Source organism: Mus musculus, chromosome 13 (assembly GCF_000001635.26).
Source record: "Mus musculus strain C57BL/6J chromosome 13, GRCm38.p6 C57BL/6J".
Taxonomy (NCBI): Eukaryota; Metazoa; Chordata; class Mammalia; order Rodentia; family Muridae; genus Mus; species Mus musculus.
This window is the reverse complement of record NC_000079.6, coordinates 58777791-58798911: the sequence shown is the minus strand read 5'-3', so window position 1 is coordinate 58798911 and position 21121 is coordinate 58777791. Positions and strand designations below refer to the sequence as shown.

The 21121-nt window shown below is 43.7% G+C and overlaps 1 long non-coding RNA gene across 2 annotated transcripts; it reads left to right on the top strand.

Moving 5' to 3' along the window:
* The first annotated feature begins 1461 nt into the window (after positions 1-1461).
* Positions 1462-19777, top strand: Gm40968. Of its 2 annotated transcripts, none has more exons than XR_873537.2 (3): positions 1462-1636; positions 16104-16269; positions 19325-19777. It is a non-coding gene; the product is annotated as a predicted gene, 40968 (long non-coding RNA). The 2 variants fall into 2 exon arrangements; XR_873535.2 differs by having other exon boundaries at positions 1462-1668.
* The last annotated feature ends 1344 nt before the right edge of the window (positions 19778-21121 follow it).

Here is a 21121-nt window from a genome sequence, read left to right as displayed (position 1 = left end):
AAGACTTCTTGATCTAGTATCAACCTCTGTGTTGTTTTCATTTCTCTTGCTGTCATCAAACACCATGACTAAGACAATGTATAAAAGAAAGTTTAATTGAGGGTTAGAGCCTATGCTGGCCAGGCAAATACATGGTGACAGGCTCACGCCCTGACCTGCAACCACGAGGTGGTAGAGAGCACACTGGAGCAGATGGGAGTATTTTGAAACACAACTCCTCCAATAAACCTGTATCTCCTGATCCTTCCCAAACAGTTCCATCACCTAGGGACCAAATGTTCAAACTTGTGAACGTATAGAGGCCATTGTCGTTCAGACCACCACAGCATCCTTCTCACTGCGAAAGAACAACCAGCTGCCTACCACAGGGACTGACGTGGAGCTAGCCATGAGCAGAGGTAGCAGGGCACACAGTGTATTCCCCACAGGTCATGGTGGTTTCTGCGTCTTCACATAATATAGATCTGGCTACATCACACTATCCCTCCACTGAATGGAGAGAACCACAGAGCTATCTATTACCTTAGCATTTCTTCTTCAACCTTCTTTCCTTTCTGAGATATGACTTTACAAAGAAGACTGTGATCCAACAGTCAGTTTCCCGATTAGAGAGCGACAATACCAGAACGTCTTATATCTGCTATTTAATACCTGTGAATGAAATACCATCTACATACTTGCCAGTTTGCCACAGATCTCTATAGAAAACCATCTGCCCTCCCCATTTTATTCATGTCTCTTAATAACACGATAAACAGGTTCTCAGAGTCTACCCTGAGACCCCCTCATTAAGAGCTGGACTCTATCCAGGCCAGCTCACTACACAGGTGGCAATGCCCCCTTTACCTTACAGACCTCTGTTCGTGGTCTAAGCCCAAGCCCATGTGTTCAGCACAGGACTCAGTGTGAGTGGAGCCAAATTTTAAACAAAGCAAAAGAAAACATAAAACACTTGAATTTACTTTCACTCCCTTCCCTCGTCACTCTTCCTGATTAGTTTGGTCTTCGGTATTTCTCAGCATCACTGGTGGTGGTGTTCTGCCCTGCTTCCTGTCTCGCATTGGCAGACAGCCTGAGTCTTAAGTCTACCATGGCTCTTATCGTTTCTCCTAAACTCAGACCGAACTGTGAGTTTGAGGGAGGGAGGCCTCAGACTCCCAGTCTGCTCAAAATGTGTTTATTAAATTTACTGTGTTCTTATTTTTACCCCACACACGTTTATGCATACTTCAAGGTATAGACAGATTCAATGCAAGCATTTCATAGACAAAGGTCACACTGAGGTAATTAACACATTCATCCCCTGGGGCAGTGACCTCTGCTCAACAGTGTGGTGATTTGAATAAGAATGTCCCTCACAGGTTCTGGTATGTGAACACTTGGCCTTCCGGAGGAAGTCTGTCACTGGGGGCGGGCTCTGGGTGTTTCCGTTTACCTCACTTCCTGTTCTTCTCTGCTTTGTGCTCCTGTGTAAAGATGTGGGCTCGCAGCTCCCCGATTCTGCCACTCTCCGGACCCTGGTTGCCAGGCCTTGCTTCTGTGATGGACTCTGATCAGTCTGGGACCCTAAGTCGATTTAACCCTTCCTTCTTTAAGTTGCTTTGGGTAATGGTGCTTCATCCACAGCGAGAGGAAAGTAAGACGACATTCACACTCCTTTCTTGCCTGGTAAATTATCATTATCTTACTGTATAGACACTATAAGCGGTTTCTTCTAACTACATGTAAATTAGTATAGCCGTTCTGGAAAACAATATGGAGGCTCCTCAAAGAACTGAAAACAGAACCGCCAGATGATCCAGCCTTCCCCTACTGAGGATACAACCAAAGAGAATGAAGCCATTACACAAAATAGTACTTTTAAAAACAATGTATGGGCCGGGCGTGGTGGCGCACGCCTTTAATCCCAGCACAGGGGAGGCAGAGGCAGGCGGATTTCTGAGTCCCAGCCCAGCCTGGTCTACAAAGTGAGCTCCAGGAAAGCCAGGGCTATACAGAGAAACCCTGTCTCGAACCGCCCCCCCCCCCAAAAAAATGTATGTGACAACTGTCCGCATGCTATATTTGGTTTGCGGCTGCTTATTTAAGACCCACCCACCACCACCCTGTAAGCCGTTAAAAACACTTACTAATATGTACAGTGGTCATCTACATTCTGCCTTGTCTCCCAGTCCTTTCTGTTCAAGAAAATTTGAAAACATAGAAAATATCATGGGCTGTTTAACTAAATACTCATTTTTCCCTAAAAATATACACACAATGGGGTATTCACAAGGAAAAGAAATAAGAAGCCCAATCAAATATACCCTGTATAAAACCTCACTGGAAACGGATTATGGAAGCAGCGTGTGCCACAGGCTTGTAAACACAACACTTGGGAGGTTCAGACAGGAGGGCAGATGTGACAGTTTGTATATTCTTGGGCCAGGGAGTTACGCCATTTGAGGTGTGGCCTTGTTGGAATAGGTGTGACCTGGTTGGAATGGGTGTGTCACTGTGGGTGTGGGCATAAGATCCTCACCCTAGTTGCCTGGAAGTCAGTCTTCCACTAGCAGCCTTTGGATGAAGACATAGAACTCTCAGCTCTGCCTGTGCCATGCCTGCCTAGATACTGCCATGCTCTCACCTTGATGATAATGGACTGAACCTCTGAACCTGTAAGCCAGCCCCAAGTAAATGTTGTTTTTTATAAGACTTGCCTTGGTCATGGTGTCTGTTCACAGAAGTAAAACCCTAACTAAGACAGAATTTGGTACCAGGGACTGGGGTATTGCTGTGATAGGCCTGACCATGCTTTTATTTGAAAGAATGTGGATTTTGGGACTTTGAATTTGGAACACAGTGGAATGCTTTAAATGGGGCTTAATCGGTCATCCTAGTAGGAATATGGAAGACTATGTTGCTGGGAGTAATTTGAACCATGTTGACCTTGCCCAAGAGATTTCAAAGGACAATAATTTCAGAATGCGGCATGAAGACTGTTTTTGTGGTATTTTGGTGAAGAACGTGGCTACTTTTTGCCTTTGTCTGAAAAGTCTGCCTGAGGCAAAGGTGAAGAGACTCAGATTAATTGAATTGACAAAGGAAGTTTCAAAAAAGCCCAGCAGAGACTTTGTTCTCTGGTTAAGTCTTATGAAGAGAAGTTTGAACAAGCATAGCAAGCTTAGAAAGGAAAAATATAAAATATATGGTTCATATAAAATATATGGTTCAACTATTAAAGGGGTACCAGGAAGTAAAATGGAGCAAAATCCTGTGTTCTGGGAGATAACAGATTAAGGGAGTGGGACTTTGGGGCAAGATCCTACCCAGCTAAATTTGGATCCAGGCATGGTGGTACACACTTTTAATCCCATGAGACAGGCGTGCTGATCTCAGCATTCAAGGTCAATATGCAGAGCAAGATCCAGAGCAGCCAATCTTAGGTAGTGAAGGAGTTGGAGAACAGAAAGCTGGTGATAATGTAATAGAACAAGGGGACCATGTTCCAGATCCTGCAAGCAGTAGAACTCTGCAGTTTTAGCCATGTGGCCCTGACTTTAAAGTGAATAATAGAAGGGACTACTTGGACAACTGATGCTGGCTAGCTGGAGCTAAGACATTAGCAATGATTAAGAAGAGACCAGCATCACTGAGTTGAGATCTAGGAATTGTTTCCTGGGACCACAAAGAAGCTGTGTTCCAGAGATAGCCAAGATTGTACCTCATGCTGCGGCTGGACTTGGTAATGTGTAAGAATCACCCAGGTGGTACTGGTTTTGAAGGTATGAAGGTGTCATGAAGAACAGCTGAGGCTTGGCACTGTGAGAGGTCATGGAAGGCCATTGGAGAAGGTGTAGCCTCAGCTATAGTTGATGGCCCAGGATTGAAGGGGACATGTAAAGGATTTGAGGCTTGGCACCATGAAGAGAGCCTATGAGAGGCTACTTGTGAAGCCTAGTTGGAGTGGAACACCCTTGTGTATTGGAGATGTCAGATCCCACCATGTGATGATCACCAAGAACAGCAGCTGTAGTGGAGTGGATCAATCTGAGCTTAGAGTGCTACAGAGGGCAGAGCTGGAGAAGTGATGTCAGCCCTTAGGAGGAGCCCAAAAGATCAAGTGGAATCCCAGACATTGAAACAAGAAGCTGTAACATTGAAATTGCCTTGGAGACTCAACAATGTTAAAGATGCCAGAGCCATGGGATACACACTGAGGAAAGCTGCTAACAGGGAGTGGAACCAGCCCAGGAGAAAGCAGTTTGTTGCAGTCAACAAAGATGAAAAAGGAGTGGAGATCTGAAGACCACTTTGGCATCAGCCATGGAGATGCAGAGTTTGGAATCTGCCCAGCTGGTTTCCTGTCTTTCTTTGAGGATTACAGTTAAGTGATTGGATGGATCTCAGAAGAGACCTTGAACTTTGGACTTTTAACATTGTTGAGACTGCTATAGACTATGAGGACTTTGAAAGTTGGACTAAATGCATTTTGTATTATGCTATGTTTAAGTATGGCCCCACCTAGACTCATGTGTTTGAACAAGTCTATGGGGGCCAGGGAGTGGAATGTGATGGTTTGTATATTCTTGGGCCAGGGAGTGACGCCATTTGGAGGTGTGGCCTTGTTGGAATAGGTGTGGCCTTGTTGGAATAGGTGTGACCTGGTTGGAATGGGTGTGTCACTGTGGGTGTGGGCATAAGATCCTCACCCTAGTTGCCTGGAAGTCAGTCTTCCACTAGCAGCCTTTGGATGAAGATGTAGAACTCTCAGCTCTACCTGCGCTGTGCCTGCCTGGATACTGCCATGCTCCCACCTTGATGATAATGGACTGAACCTCTGAACCTGTAAACCAGCCCCAAGTAAATGTTTTTTTATAAGACTTGCCTTGGTCATGGTGTCTCTTCACAGCAGTAAAACTCTAACTAAGACAGCAGATGATCAGCCTGGGCTGTCTGAGATCCTGTCTCAAAACAAGATAGATCATGGATGTGTATTTAGAAGGATAAGATACTGGGAGCTTAAATATACAAGGGCTAAAGGGTTGGTCCTGCAATAAAAAGCACTTGCTGCTCTTGTGGAGGACGTGGTTCAGTTCCCAGCACCTGTGTGGCAGCTCCTGTCTGTAACTCCAGGGGGATCAACTGCCCTCTTCTGGCCTAAGCAGACTACTTCATTCATGCGGTATACGTACGCTCATGTAGGCTCACACATACTACACATAAATGAAAAATTTGGGAAAAAAAAAACAAAGTCTTGTGACATAGAAAGTATAATTCATGAGAAAAAGTTGAGGAGTAAATCTTACCAGCCTTAAAATATTTTTCTATGGAAATTCTGTTAAAAGGCTAAAAACAAATCACAGTGAATGTATTTTCATACCGCAGTCAACTAGGGAACTTATGTTGTGTGACTCTCCCCCCCCCCCGCCCACTTCCTTCTCCATCCTATGCATGAGTAGGTCTGAGTGAGAAATGTCCCCCAGAGGTTCAACTATTTGAACACTTGGTCCCCAAAGGGTGGCACTGTGGAACCTTGAGAAGGTGTGACCTTGCTGGAGGAAGTACATCCGTTAGGGTGGGCTTTGAGGGTTTATAGCCTTAGTGGGGCAGACATGGTTAGGGTTTAAGGGAGCTGTGAAGGATTAGCATGAGTGTGCCTTAGGAAGATGATTCAGTTTTACGTCTTACTGTGGGTACTAGTTCAGTGACGTCACACATGTTATGGACTGATGTGCAGTGCCACACATACAGACAGCACATAGAGATGTGGACTCTAGACCAGTTCTGTAGATGTGCCTGTATCAGTTTCCCGGTTGGCATTGCTCTATATTTACACACAGTGTTGGCTTTGGAGGAGACAGAGTTAGGGGCTCAGGGAAATTCTCTGTACATTTCTCTGCAATTGCTTCTAAGTCTTTCAAAATTAAAAAAAAATTTCTTTAAAATTTAAAAACTAGAATGTTGGCCATTCTTATAAGAAATTATTTACATTCCACAAAATACAGTGTATCGGCACCAGGCTAGCTCATCTCATTCCATTCAAATTAGATTGCATTCAAACCATTTTATGTGATAGCTTTTGCAGTTACTGACTAATCCAGTGTCCTCTAATGAAACAAAACCAATCATCCTAGGAACAAAATGGGCTTTGTCACTCTGTAGAATCCCGTAGTTCCTGAAGTTTCCCCCAGTGTTAAGTAAACTGAATCACCTGCCTTAAAGAAGTGGGGAATAATGACAGGCTCAAAAGAGTGCGACTCAGAAAACCAGGCTGCTCCAGGAAATACCCTGATTCCAATAAACTCATTGCTCTTGGTGTAAGTTCAAAGCTGGCCTTCCTGTTGGGGTGGAGTCCTCTCACTGTGACTGGGGACTTGTGCTGCCTGTCTTAGCTCTTCTTCCATCCAAGGTTTGCCCAGCTACAGAATGGGCAAAGGAGCCAGCTGAACAGGATGCTTCCTCAACCTTCCTCCTTCCTTTAGTCCTAGTGCGTTAGATCTGTCCCAAAGTCAGTCCCTAGTCAAAGGCTAGGAAAAGTTATTTCGCTGAACGGACTTGGTGCCTTGGCAACCTTTCCCATGAGAGCAGAGTCTCTCATGGAGGAAGTTAGGAGGCACTTAGGCATCAGAGGCTCAAGGCGCTTAGTCAGACATTGGAGTCTTCAGCTCACTGGAGTATGGGACAACGTGGGAAGTTCCGTGTGGAAACTCCGTTTTCAGGCCCTGCAGAGAACATTTTGACTCACAGAAAGATCTTAAATCTGGCTCTGGTTGGACACTGTTTTCCCAGCAGCTGCTGTGTCCGTGTTTGTCGTTTTTTTGTTTTTTGGTTTTTTGTTTGTTTGTTTGTTTTGGTAAGTATTTTCCTGATAATTATTAATTGCAAATAATAGTTCTTCATTGTAAGGTATTCAGGCTAACCTCTCCTATCCACTTCCAAAGGACAGGCTGATTTGCCAGTAGACCCAAAGAGGGGTAAAGGCCTCCCACCAGCCATCTAAAGACGTGTCCTGGGGAAAACCATAACTTCCAGAATGCAGAATTTTCTAGCCGTCCTTCCTAGCAGCCAGGAAACTATCAGAGCTAGCAAGCAACAAATTCAACAGGACTCTGGGCAAGTGGACCCAGCTGTGCATCTTTTTCTTGGCTCTACCCTCTGTGCACCCACTATAGCACAGGTGGGTTATAAAAGTCATAGTCATTATGCCCAGAATAGGAAGAAGAGCCTCAAAATATTTGGCATCTCCTCCTCGAAAACAGGTTGCTAAAAACAAACTTCCATCTGAAATTGTGTCTGTCTAAGTACCATGCCTAATTGCTACCCTTTCCCAGACCACCCCATAAAATCTTCTCTTTATATCCCCAGTGCTTTTCATAGATTATCCCATCTGCCCCTTGCATGGGCTTTCTAGAGCTCTCTTCCTGCGCATGGCATCTGCATGTGTCTGGACTTGAAGCTACTTGGCAACAGTAACAGCTACTTCTTCACACTTATTCTCCTAGATGTCAGATATGCTCTCAATAACCCCTTGTCTGGGGTCCCTCTTCTAGGCAGAAGAACAGCAAAACCTGAGCTCTTTCCAGAGGTCTAGTCACTAAACCAGCAGCTAAATTATCTCCACTCTGCACCACTGGAAGCTAGAACCCACATGCAAGGACGTCCCGTTGTAGTCTCTAGCCAGGGTCTTCTTATTCATTTATATAGACCAGACTACGTATTCATTAAGTGGGTTCTTACAAATGAATGCAGTGAGATTATAATGCAGTAGACAATACCAGAATCTTCTACTTGTCTCTGTCACCTCTCCTGTCGACTCATGAATGTGATTCAGGTGAGTCAGTACGGTTCTATTGTCTGTAGTTGGTGTTTACATTCTGGTAATTAGCCCAGAAAGAACATCATGACTCTTGACTAGCCCAGATGACTATGCCCCAGCACCCGCCTCATCACCTCCTCCATCTTCATCTCCAACTTCATCTTCAGCCACAGCAGCTCCAGGCTTCAGATACGCTGAGCAAAATGTGAAGAAAGTGACCCTCATAGGCACTAATACGTTTTTACTTTATTTCCTGGGTTACAGGATTTTTTTTAAAAAGCCATAATTGTTTTCTTGAAAGAATTAATTCGATATTGCTTTGTAAAATACGAATCACACAGTTGTCCTCATAATTTTTTAAAGGACACAGGGGTCAAGGGGCAGAGAGAAAACAATAAAGCGCCCATAATCTGAAGGATAAAACATGCTTTCCGATGCCCACGGTCACAGGGATTCCCCAAAGACCCCCGTTTTGCAGTCCACTTTAGCGAGGTTCTGTTTAACCAGAGATTTCTGGGACGAGCCCCAAAGCATTTGCTGTGACCCATGAGCAAAAGAGCCCAAAGCACGTAGCCCTTTTCCTCTCAGAGATAGACATCAGGGTCCATGACACTTGTTTCTGATGGCTGTGCATTACCCTCTGATAACGGACACACACACACAGAGTCAAAACAAAAGCAGAACAAGATGTAAATTGTCGAACATCTAAATCTGCTGGGGGAATGTTTGTTCGTCTGGAAAACGCAGGGGTCACAACTCCTGGTCAGTAATTTGCAGATGCTAGGGACCCACTGGGCTTTCCTTACTCCATGGCGTCCTCAAACGCTCTGAGATGTGTGTGTTCTATGTCTAGAGCAGTATTTTAAAATCATTTGCATAAAATAAAAATAAATAAATCTTTTAAAGAGGGGCTGGAGAGACGGCTTGGTGGTTAAGAACCCTTGCTACTTTTCTAGAAGACCGGGGTTCAATTCCCAGCATCCACATGGCAGCTGACAACTGTCTGTGACTCCAGTTCCAGGGGAGCTGACACCCTCAGGCAGACATACACACAGTCAGAAATACCAGTGCACATAAAAGTCAAAACAAATGCACATAAAAAACAAATCTCAAAGTCATTTGTTATTGCATTCACTTATTTATTCATTCATCCATCCATCCATTCATTCATTCCCCTCGTCACTCACTCGAGCATGTCTTCTCCTGGCACAGCACCCACGAGGAGGTCAGAGGACAGTGTGCCTGAGTTGGTTCTCTCCTTTCCACCTCGTGGGTTCTAAGGCTCAGTCTCAGATCATCAGGCTTGGCAGCAAACCCTTTACCACCACCACCACCCCGCCCCCACCCCCGCCGAGCCATCTCCCCAGCCAGCCCCCAAGAGACTTTAAAAATAATTTCCTACAGACTTCATCTGTTAATATCTGGCAAACCACACTGGTGAAATAAACTCACTCCCGAAAGGCCACACCGAGAGCTACATATAGTCATAGGATGCAATGCGAACTTTTAAACGATTTTGTTCTTTTGATCATGGGGGTGGTGCATAAGTGTGCAGTACCTTTGGATATTAGGAGTCAGATTCCAGGAGTAGGTGCTGAGAACCAAAGCCGGACCCTCTGAGAGGACAGTAGGCACTCTGACCCCTGAGCCATCTCTCCAGCCCCCATGCTACTTTGATGCAAGGACATGTTGCATAACGTTAAATCAGAATGGGCTCTCTCATCTCCTCAGGTAACTATCGTTTTTTTATGGTGAAAGCATTCAGATCCTTTTGGCTTTTCGGAAATGCACAGCACACGATCAGATCACCATTCCCAGTCGCCCTACTGTGCAGTCTCCCATCAGAGTCGCCCTACTGTGCAATCGATCATCAGATCTTACTCCCCGTTCTGTGACTTGGCAACTGCTGAACAAGTGTTTGGTGTGACCCTTTCACCCATCTCTCTCCCATCTCTGGTGACCATCATTCCAGTCTCAGCTCTTTTTTTTTTTTTTTTAATGGTGGGGCAGGGTTTGAACCCTGGGCCTTGTGCTTGCTAGCTGAGCACAACCCACTGAGCACGTCCACAGTCCCTCCTCTCAAGTTTCTTGAGACGAGCTTCCTTAGCTGCCTGCGGTACTTGTGTTCTGTGCCTCCTTTACCACGGTTAACAGAATGTCCTCTGGTTCCACCCATGCTGCTGCGACCGACAGAAGTGCATGGTTTGTTACGGCTGGATAATGTTCCGTTGTGTCTGCATGGCACACCTTCTATACTGGTTCATTTTTGAGTACCCGGCTGTTGACAAAATTTAGATTTTTTTTAAAAATAGCTAACCAAAAGCTCAGTAAGTGAAGACCCTGACTAGAACTAATTTTGATTCCTCAAATCTTCGTGACTCCATCTTGAAGCGCCACCAGTCACATACAGTAGATCAGTAAGGCCTTCTATGCTCCAGATTGCAGTTTCCCCGGGGAACTTGCAAAATCACACATGAAGTGCGATTCTCTCAGGCTCACCTCCAACACCTCCACTCCCATACGAGCAAAACGGAATTAATCTTCCCCATAACACTGACTTCCTGCTCAGTTGTATGCCCATCCCACCAAGATACCTTTGTGTAGATTTGCCTGTCCTTACCCCCTCTCCCACTTCCCACTGCATCTCGACAGCTGCCAGCCACTGTTGCTCCTGTGGGTTTATTTTGTCTTGTTTTGTTAATAGTTTTAAACTTTCCCTCTTTCTATCTGGGCCACTGGTCATTTCTTTGCGTTGAACTGCAAAGTTCCCCAAAGAGGTTTCTTGCACACTTGTTTCTCTCATCCTTTCCAGTGGTTGGCTGGTTCTGGTCTTACGTGCTGCATGGCCACCTAAAACTCTATCCTGGGGCATGAGAGTCTGCTCAGCAGGTAAGAGCACTGACTGTTCTTCCAGAGGACCTAGGTTCAATTCCCAGCACCCACACAGACTATAACCATCTGTAACTCCAGCCCCTGGGCCTCCGAAGGCACCAGGCACACACAGTACAAAATACCCATACATATAAATAAACACTTTAAAACATTTATGATTTCTCTCATTCCCAGGCCCCAAACAAACCCGCCCTAGGACTTGCTAAGACCCAGTGTTAACATCTATATAACACAGTGTCCACTCTGCTTCCTATGAGCAATCCCCTCTAACTCCAGCCAAATGTACAGCTTGCTTTCCAGGCACAGACCTGCTATCTCTTCCCCAGCTTTGCTCCCTCCTAACCCACCTGGTCACCCCCTTCCTTTTTGTCCCATCGTTTTCTTTTCTCCTCTGTTTGATTTCAGACATCAAATATGGTCTTTGGAGGCTCAGCACAGTGAAATTTCTGCCTCGGGAACTACATGGTGTGTCCGTGAAGGATGCTTCAGTGTTCATTTTTTCTCCTAGGTTTGCCATTTTTGTTTGTGCCAATCTGTCCTCCACTGTCTTACATTCACTCAAATATCTTTTATCTACCACTAGGCCTGAACCCTCTGATTTCTACTCAACTCTGATGCTCTCCCAGCTCTTTCCGCCACACTGAGAACATTCTTCTTTTGGTGCATACACTCTTGTTCCTGGCAAGTCCTGCCTCCATTGAACCACTTCCTCAGACAATCTTTCTCTAACTCTTCAAGGAGTTGCTTTTATGCAAGCCCGGCTGAGCCCAGCTGCCAGCTCTAATTCTAGGCTTACCACGGCAAGCAGAAACATAGCCCGGCGGAGTGCAGTTGCCCATACTGATCCATCCTCCCTGACTTTTCTATATCCAAGCTCAGCTTGTATGATATGTGGCACCCAGAACTGTAGTGAGTTTTATTATATTAAGATAAATTCCCCCATAACATTGTGTTACCCTCAGCTAGCCTAATAGTCATATGTGGGATACCTGGAATATTTGTCACAGTAACACTAATCAGCAGCAACTTGAATCCTCAGATCCAAGAGGAGATAAGTAGACTGTTGTATCCATCCAACAAAGCTGTCTAAAATTGTATACGATGAACCTGGGAATTCTTTCTTAGCTAAAGGTTAGAATACAGAATATAAATATTCCATTATAAAATGAGCAATATTATATAAAATGAAACACAATATTTCCCAGGAAGAAAAATTAACTATCCCCAAATGTAAACAACAGGACTCAGACGTTAGAAAAGTATCTTTTCCCCTCTGATTGGCTTCTGCAACCAGTGTGCTTTTGATGGTTTAAAACAAGCATGTTCTAATCAGTCATTCCTAGCTCAGGTTTTCTTTTTCATTCACATTTTCCTCTTTCAGGTTCTTATTTATATCAGAATTTTGTATTTCAGATTCTTTAGAAATTCTTGCCCCTTTGGTTAACTGTAGCCCTCTGTTAACATCAAAGTTGCCTGAACTTCAGGACTGTAAGCTGACTGGGCACCATTCAAACGAAGGCAGAACCCTTCAGGATGGGGGGTGGGGCACACACTGACTGCGGAGCAGGAAATGAGGTCAGTGATCTGCAGCCACCAGCCTGTCACCCAGCAGGACTAACTCCAGACAGCTGCCGCTCTTCACTCAAAGCAAGATTCTTTGGGGTTTTTTTGTTTTTGTTTTTTTGGTTTTGTTGTTTTTTTTTTTTTGTTGTTGTTGTTGTTGTTATCATTTGGGAGGAGAGAAAAATAAAATAAAAGCTCTGGGTTTTTTTCCCCCTCATTCTCCAACCCTGCAATCCTGACCCACTTTCCTCTTTCTCTTATTCTCCCTTCCAAAAATAGACTACAAAGCACTTAGAGTCTCTCAGAGTCAAACACAAAGCTCAGAAGTCCACTCTGGTTCCCAGACTAAAGTGAGCCTCCATGGTCTGTGTCCTGATCTCCTCTGGGGAACATCTCCTCCTTGAGATGCAAATGGGATGCTTAGAGCATCTCTCCAGGATGCATCTTAGAGCATCTCTCCAGGACTTTCACCACCAGGTTCACACTATAGGGATTGAGTTCTGTAATTAGAGAACTATTCTTAGCAAAATGAACCTCTTTGCTTCTCCTTCATGTTTCCTCCTCCTCCTCCTTCTTCTCCTCCCTTTCACCCTCTTCCTCCTCCCCCCCTCCTACTCTTCCTTTTTCTTTCTTTGCCCCCCCTTCTTCTTCCCTCCACGTAAGTTAATGGTTAAAGTCATGTGGGTGGTCTGAATGAGAATGGCCCCCACAAGTTCATACGTAGTAGCAGCGAATTAGTTAATCCACCTTGGCTCCTGGCGCTGCACCTGCCCAAGAGCTCTGGATTTGCGAATGAAAGACACACACATACCAGCTAATTTTGATATGCCTTGACTAGCTCAATAGCTGAGCACTTCTAAGCCACCCCACGGCTAATACACACTTCCCTCTGGTATTCCTGGCTCAGCACCTTCTAAATCTATGTTATCTTTGCTGCCCTGTTACCTTCTTGGCAGGCCCCACACACCCCACCCAGGGCCACTTTCCCTTTCAGCCTACATTGTAGGATGCTTTATCTCCTGCAGCTCTTAAATCTGATCCCTCTCTCAACAAGTAATAGTGATTCTCCTCTTCTTCCTCCTCCTCTCCCTCATCCTCCTCTCCCTCCTCCTCCTCTTTCCCCTTCCCTTGTCCATGCAATCTAAAAGTCCCACCTCCATCTCCCTGCCCAGCTGTATTGCAGTTCTTCATTACCAATCAAAGCCAGAACCCTCAGGTCTAGAAGTGGCTTTTGGGAGTCAAGTTAAGACAAAGCATTAGAACGAATTCACAACATCTCACCCTTCCTGTCCAATTTTTTTAAAAAGGCTCTTCTCTCAGACACAAATTGAACACAATCATAAAAATTATATAAATTACAAAGTATGATATACAATTACCATCCAGTCCATCATATTGGTCAATTAGATAAGTACTCTACTAGTTATCCTGACTTAAGGAGTTTACAATTCTATACCTGAACTGTGTTCTGACTTTAACTTGTGTTACTATGTGAAAGCCATCCTGTTTACATCATCTTCCTCAATGTTAAGCAACTTGTGTTTGATTGTGAGACTATAACTAGTCTTCAACCCAGTCAGAAATCCAAGAATGATTTATTATCTGAATATATAGGGAGCACAAAAACATAGCTTCTAAAACTTAAACAAATTGTAGAGACAACTGACTATTTGGACAGTCACCTATTACTCAAAATGTTGGAGCATCTGTCTTCAGCCTTCTGGCCCAGAACCATCTGATATACCTTAAGTAAAGTAGGAACTACAAAGGGCTTATTTACTTTGTCTTGGCAGAGCCAAACTGTTGACTGTCCCACATTGTGTGTCCTTTCTTGGACAGTATTTTTTTGTCTGTAGATGAACAGAGCAATTTTTGTCCAGTGGCTACCTTACCATAACTGGAGCAACTCCATATGGAGATTTTGATGCTCAATTTCTTCTTTGAACCAAGAAGTGGGTACTTTCAGGAGCAGATATGTCTCTAGTCAAATGATCTTTAATAATGAATTAATATTAAATGTCATATTCTATGGATTTCTGATGTTTTTGAAGACTATCTTTCTATATAAAGCATATCTGAATTGTTGAACCTTGACTACTCTTAGCTATTTCTATTTGAATATAGCAGAAAGCACCTTAATATAATTAGATCAGAATCTAATATAACCACGAGCTTATTATTTGGCACCAACATGGTAGGCAAGAACTCACTTTTAAAAATTAACTGGAAATTCCCAAATAGAGTACACACGCACAATAGAATAAGTTTAGGAGGGGGGAGAATTGTTTTCTCAGCGAGCCAAGCCAAGTAAACTGCTTCCCACACAAACCTAACTAGAACAAAAGAACACAACCACCAGCAGAGATTTACCCTGGCCCTTCTAAAGGTTTCTGGCTGCTTCAGAGAGCTTAAGCTCAGAGGTGCTGGGAGACCCTGCTTCATAGAGAGCTGTGCAGGCTGCTCCAAGGTGGAGAGTCAGATGGTAGACACTGTCTGCTTCCTACAAGCACATAATCAAAGGAAAGGGATACATAACATTTGATTTGTTTTTAAGGATAGAAAGGAGTATAATGGTAATTGTTTAAATGTTCTTAAATATACATGGAATAAGGAAATCTAGGCCTTTGAACTCAAATGTGGGAAATAAAGGCAAGAAGAGAGAATAGAAGGAATGAGAAAAATTCATTAAAAGAAATTTGAAAAAGTCTATGCCAGGGCAAATTTTCAGATTCTTGTGAACATGGTCTACATGGGATTTCTGGGATTATTCAGCCTGGTATAACAATATAGAACCTGGAAATAGGCTTACACAGTAAATAGAAGGGAATTTAATTAAAGTTAAATGCATAGATGGATAAATAACTGAGGATTTTGATCTTGAATTATAGGTCTAAGAGCAGAGGATAAGTGGGAAAAACTTACCTCAGACAGATAAAGAAACTTGTGTTAATTCAAGTTACATAAGGAGAAGAGGATCTATGTACACACAGAGAGATTAATCTCCACAGATGGGAGCATTTAAGTATATAGAGATGAATAAATAGCTGAGGCATTTGATCTTAAATTATAGATTGAAAAGCAGAGGGTATTGAGCCTAACCTGTCTTGGACAGTAGAAACCTAGGCCTTGGTCTCACTATTAAAAATCAATCATGTAGGAACAAACCGGAGAGATTGGAGGTGCGCTACACCAACAGATAATGTTTGTTTTGATTGTTTTAATTGCTTTGAACAGTTTTAATTATCACAGTGAAGATGATTATGAGTTTGGTACTTATGATATTAAAAACCCTCTGAGAGAGAGGTCAGCTATTAATTTAATTCATTCTATGCCTTTAATGATATCCAGTTACTGGATCAAGGCACCCTATTTTGGAAGAGAGTCTCTGTATTTGTGCTGACAGGAAAGAAGAAAAGGCTTTGGACCCCTTCCAGAGTGATATGGATCAGATATGACAGGAGAAGACCACATGAAGATCTTGGCTACAGAAAAAAAAATTGGAGAAAATCAAACAGGGCAGGTAACTTAATCTGCTGATTCCTCAACATGGGAACGGCCCAGGAACTGGCCTAGACATAAAAATGTCTCTAACCAAAACGTCAGCTAAATTTAGACAGTAAATCTTGTTGGTTATGGAAACCTTAAGATTCTTCATGCCCTCCTTCACATGGCATGAATGAAGATTTATCACAATTGGTTATTGATCAGATTAACTCATGAAAAGTCAGTTGTCTTTCACCTGCTCAAAGAAGGAACAAAATTCATCCTTAACTGATCTGTGCACCTGGCACAATCCATACAAAAATCTCAATGGTACTAATACTTTGGTTATGCGATTCATATATTGCAGAATGCACAGCTCTGGCAAGATTCATCCTCAGGACACTGCTGATCTAGCCCCCGGCTCCTGATGCTGTTTCCAGAGACTTGCTTCCAAAACAGCTTCAGGAATAGCTGCTGAGCCCCGATGGCCTCTCTTCATCTCACCTTTCGGATTCAGTCAGAACTTCAGTCAGGTCCTGAGCCTTCTAAACATACAAAGACTGGATAACAGAATTATAGATAGCTTGTCATTTTAAGGGATAATTTGAAAATGGTCATAATTCTGATCAGGGAGGGAATAGATGAGATGGATTACTAAATTTATTCTAAGCAAAGAATTATATAGCCACAATCTTACACTGGTTGAAATCTTTATAATTGGTACAATTTCAACACTTGGTTCCCGTTGGTGAATCTGTCTGGGAAGGGTTAGGAGGTGTGGCTTTTTTTTTGGAGGAGGTACGTCACTAGGGGTGGGTTTTAAGGTTTCAAAAGTCCATGTTATTCCTAGGGTGCTTGTGCCTCCTGTTTGAGGATCCAGACATTAGCTCTCAGCTGCTGCCTGGACCTCTTGCTGCCTTGCCTCAAGTTTTGTCTTCATAGACTCTAACTCTCTCAAACCGTAAGCCCAATTAAACTCTGAGTCATAAAGTCTGGTCCCAGCATTGGAAAAGTTAGAGACATGTCATCTAGATACATCGCTGTGAGCATAAAGGTGACAGCCCGTTCCTAGGGTACCTAAGGGCACCTCGTCTTCATGCACAGTTCCCACCGAGCGCTGCTCCTCACCTACCCTTCTTTTCCTTTGCTCATGCTGCCTGCCTCAATTTCTACTGAACACACTTGGTTGATTAAAGAGAGACTTAGTCGTGGTGTTTATAAATATGACTCCAAACCCAGGCTTCTGCCCTTATCACTGCCTGAGTAGTTTGCAGAAGGTGACTTAGTCATTTGGTGACATCATTTCCTTGTTTATAAGGTCAGTATTATTACAAATTTCCTCAAGGGGCTATTTGGAGGAGGAATTAATATAAATTTGTTAATGAATTTAAGTATTTACCATTCATATTTTTCCCAGGAAACTGAATATATATGTGTGTGTATGTGTGTGTGTGTGTGTGTGTGTGTGTATAATGTGTATATGTATATACATATATATGTCAAGGTATGTAGTTTATAAATAGTGATAGATGTTCAATATACAGAAATAAAGATGAATTGTGGGTAAATAGTTGACAGTAGGTAGGTAGTTAGACAGATAAAATAGATAATAGATTGATAATAGATGATAGCTAAGATAGATGATAGCTAGCTGATAGATAAATGATAGCTGGCCAAATGTAAATACATAAATGAATAGTTAAGTAGATAGATGATAGATGGTAGATAGCTAGACAGAAAAGCAGGTATCTTTAGCAATGCATCAGTAACCAGGCTAATGTAAATGATTTTCCTCCTTATAACTCACACACCAAGGGTCCAATTTTTAACAAACCATGTTATGGTAAAACTGAAGGGAAAGGAAGTGTTGGGGAAAAAAGTGTAAAGAACAAAAGAAAAAACCTAAAATCAGTGGCTCAGAGAAAGTTGAGAATTTAAACCCTCCTCTCCTGCCCTCCTGATGCCATGGGCAGGGCTGCCACCAGGGACCCTGTCTGTGTCTGTGGCCCCTGTAGGCCCCAAGACCCTGTGGATGTCCTTGGCCTGTGCTGAGCAGAGCGAGGGCTATGATGATGTCCGTAGCCGGGGCTGTGGCAAGGGGCCTTCTTATATCTGAGGTCTGTACTGCCGCTGGAGACCTTGCTGAGGTCCCTGGCACGTGCTTTCAGCAGAAACCGTGTGGAATTTACAATCTGTGCTCCTGTTGGCTATAAACAACAAGGGCATTACTTTGCAGTGTTATCAATGACTGCAGACTCACATAGAAGTCTTCCGTGACTACACCTACCCTCACTCCATGCCCCGGAAAGTAACAGCCTAGACAGGAAGTCATCAAACAGAACTCTTAAAAAGTGTGGTAAGGATGCTGAAGAGTAGCCCATGAGTGTTTACAGCACAGCTTTCCTGTTGTTTGGTTTGAATTTACCACTAAAAGCATATACACTTTAACTAATTTGAACCTGCAAGGACAACCTATTTATCTGCATTTAAGGACATTTGTCACCATTTAAAGGCCAGGCCTGATTTCGGAGGATTAAAAAAAAAAAAAAAAAAAAAAAAAAAGCCATAAGGCACCAGCTCCCAATAACGGCCTGGAGATAATTACAAAAATGGGGAAATATCTCAGAATGGGCCGTCTGCGCTGGGCAGCCCTATTTCATCATATGATTAGAAGCTCATGACATAGGAGGGCAGATCACTGACCACCTGTGACCCCCTAGCACCCACCAATGAAATTTTAGATTCCCTAATTTTCAAGAGAGTTCCCCCGGTTTCCAATAAGAAGACCTGTGTTTTCTGGGGTCACCATTTTAGAGAATGGTTGACTCCCACATGCTGGATGTTTCTGCAGAATAAATACTCTTTGTCTTTGCATACTGCGTCTGGGGTTTTTCCTTCAGCAATTTTCAGACCCTTACAAACCTTGGGTTTACTCTCTCAGAAAAAGAATATAATGTAATGTGGGTTTCTGTGATGGAGCCCACTGTCTTATCTGTCCCAACAGTTAGGGAGGATTTGCCAGTGCTGGTCTGCTACCTCAGTGGTTCTCAACCTCTGGGTCATGACCCCTTTGCAGGTCAAAGGACCTTTTCACTGGGGTCACATATCAGATATCCTGCATATCAGATATTTACATTACATTCATAACAGTAGCAAATTACAGTCACGAAATAGCAGTGAAAATAATTTTATGGCTGGGGCCTCCAGGTCACAGGGAACTGAATTAAAGGGTCGTAGCACTCACTAGGAAGATAAAGAACCGCTACTACCTGGGATTTTGTCCTAGTGGCACTAAGTTCCCACACTCTGTCATCCTCTCTCCCACACTGACAAGTGATCCTCAGCACAGACCAATCTGAAGACTAGGGCGGGGCCCAAGGGCTGAGTGCAGGCAGCAATGATTGGAGAGCCCATCACCAGCCCCTGGAGAGCCTGAGTTTTTATTTTCGCTAAGGACTTCTAAGATCACAAATAACATGCGCCGTGGTCCCAGTTTAGTTTCTGTAGAAGACACGCGTTTAAATACAGCCCCGCCCCTTTTTCTAGAAAAGTAACTTCTCATCATTCTAAAGAACTTCTTTTCCATAGGAAACTCCTTTATCACACTCCGAGGAAGGAAAGTGTTGCCTGGAGAGGACATTGACGCCACCAGCTCAATCGAGGCGGGCTCAGCCATCAGTGGGTTTGTTTGGCCACTGGACGAACCGATTTTTCCAACGTGACTCCTGTCAGACATTTCCGTGGTATCAGAAGCCACGTAAGACCTCCTGTGCATTTGTTTGTTTGTTTGTTTGTTTTTGTTTTGTTTGTTTGTTTTGGTTTTTTTAAGGCTAGGGCAGCTACAGCAGACTTCGTCCTCAGACTGCAACTGTCACATATGGTGGTTAGGTTAAAGCATCCACGTGACCCCCGGGAGACAGCGGGAAAGGTCTCAGGTGAGTACAAAAGGCAAGTACCATCCAACGGCAGCAAGTAGAACTCACGCACACACCGGTGACTTCATTTCTTTTTAACCGGTTCTTGAAAATCATGAGACGCATCTGAAAGTCTACTTTTCTAAAACAAATAAATAAAAACTTAAAAGTATGCATTTAGTTTTTTTCTTCTTTTCTAATTGACTCAGGAAAACAGTTGTTCCATCCCTAAAACTTTTCATTTGTATTTCTAGACACGGCACAACTCCTTTTCTTCTCCCAGTCTGTGAGTTTCCGCCTAGCATAGCACCCAGCCAGGCTCATGCTGAACCAGTTTCAGCCAGTCTTAAAGTGGCGCTTGCCATCAACCTGATGGTGTAATGCCTATGAAGGAGTTTGATTTCCTGGGTAGAGGGGTGCCGTGTCTCGAGTATCATCAAGTGTTCTTTCCAGTGTGATGCTGCCAGATTGCTTTTCAGGAGCTCGTAGAAAGAGGGTACCACTGGATACGGGCAATTACTTCACAAGCAGGAAATGATCTACATGTTGAAGGAGAAAGTCTTCAGCTGGAACTTTCTGGAAAGCCTCCCCAGGACCGTGATTGCTGTGAGTTTTTTAACTATACATCACACTTTGGCATGGAAGCATCACCCAGGATTCCACAGAGAGACAGAGCAGAAGGAGATGTGAGCGTATCTATGTTTACATCCATACTTGAGACAGAAGGGGTGGAGAGATTGGGTTTTGAGGTGTGGGTCTGCCCAGGCAAGTTTAAAACCTGCACGACAGAGAAGCAGGCCAGACACTGAGCCAGGAGTTTGGGCTTGCAACCCACGGGTGAGCCTCATCCCTTCTTAGGGAAATCTTGGGCTTTGTCCTTAAGCCTCTTGAGCTGATTGGAGGAGGCCCACCCACACGCAAAGACATTTTCGTGTTAATTCGGTTCCACTGACTGTAAATATTAGCCAGTGCTAAATGCCTTTGGGAAGAGCGCCTAGATCACTGTCTGACGCGAACACAAAGGAGTAGCCGCTGTGCGGCTTCCCAGGGCTGCTTCTGTGCTCACCATCTACTGGGTTAGAATCAAAGAATTCATTTGATTACCTTGTCGTTGATAGGGCAAATACACTAATAATTAGATCCCTAATGAGCCCGGAAGACTCACGAATGTTCTCCAGACCCAAGAATACCAGAGGCCTGGTTTCTCATGAGGCCTTGATGTTATATAAACCAAGGCTTTAAAAATACTGAGTCTGGGAAACCTTTTCTTTTTTTTTGTTTTTTGTTTTGTTTTGTTTATGTACTGTTCTTCTGAACTTATTTTTCTTCTTCCTCCTACCCCTGGTCCAGGCCTCCTTCCAGTGTACAGGCCTGGCCATCAGAGCACTGTCTAGACTACTGTCCACTGTGATGGGCTCATAAAAACCGAGTGGGCAAAACCAACCAGAGTCCTGAAACCCCGTCTCAGAGT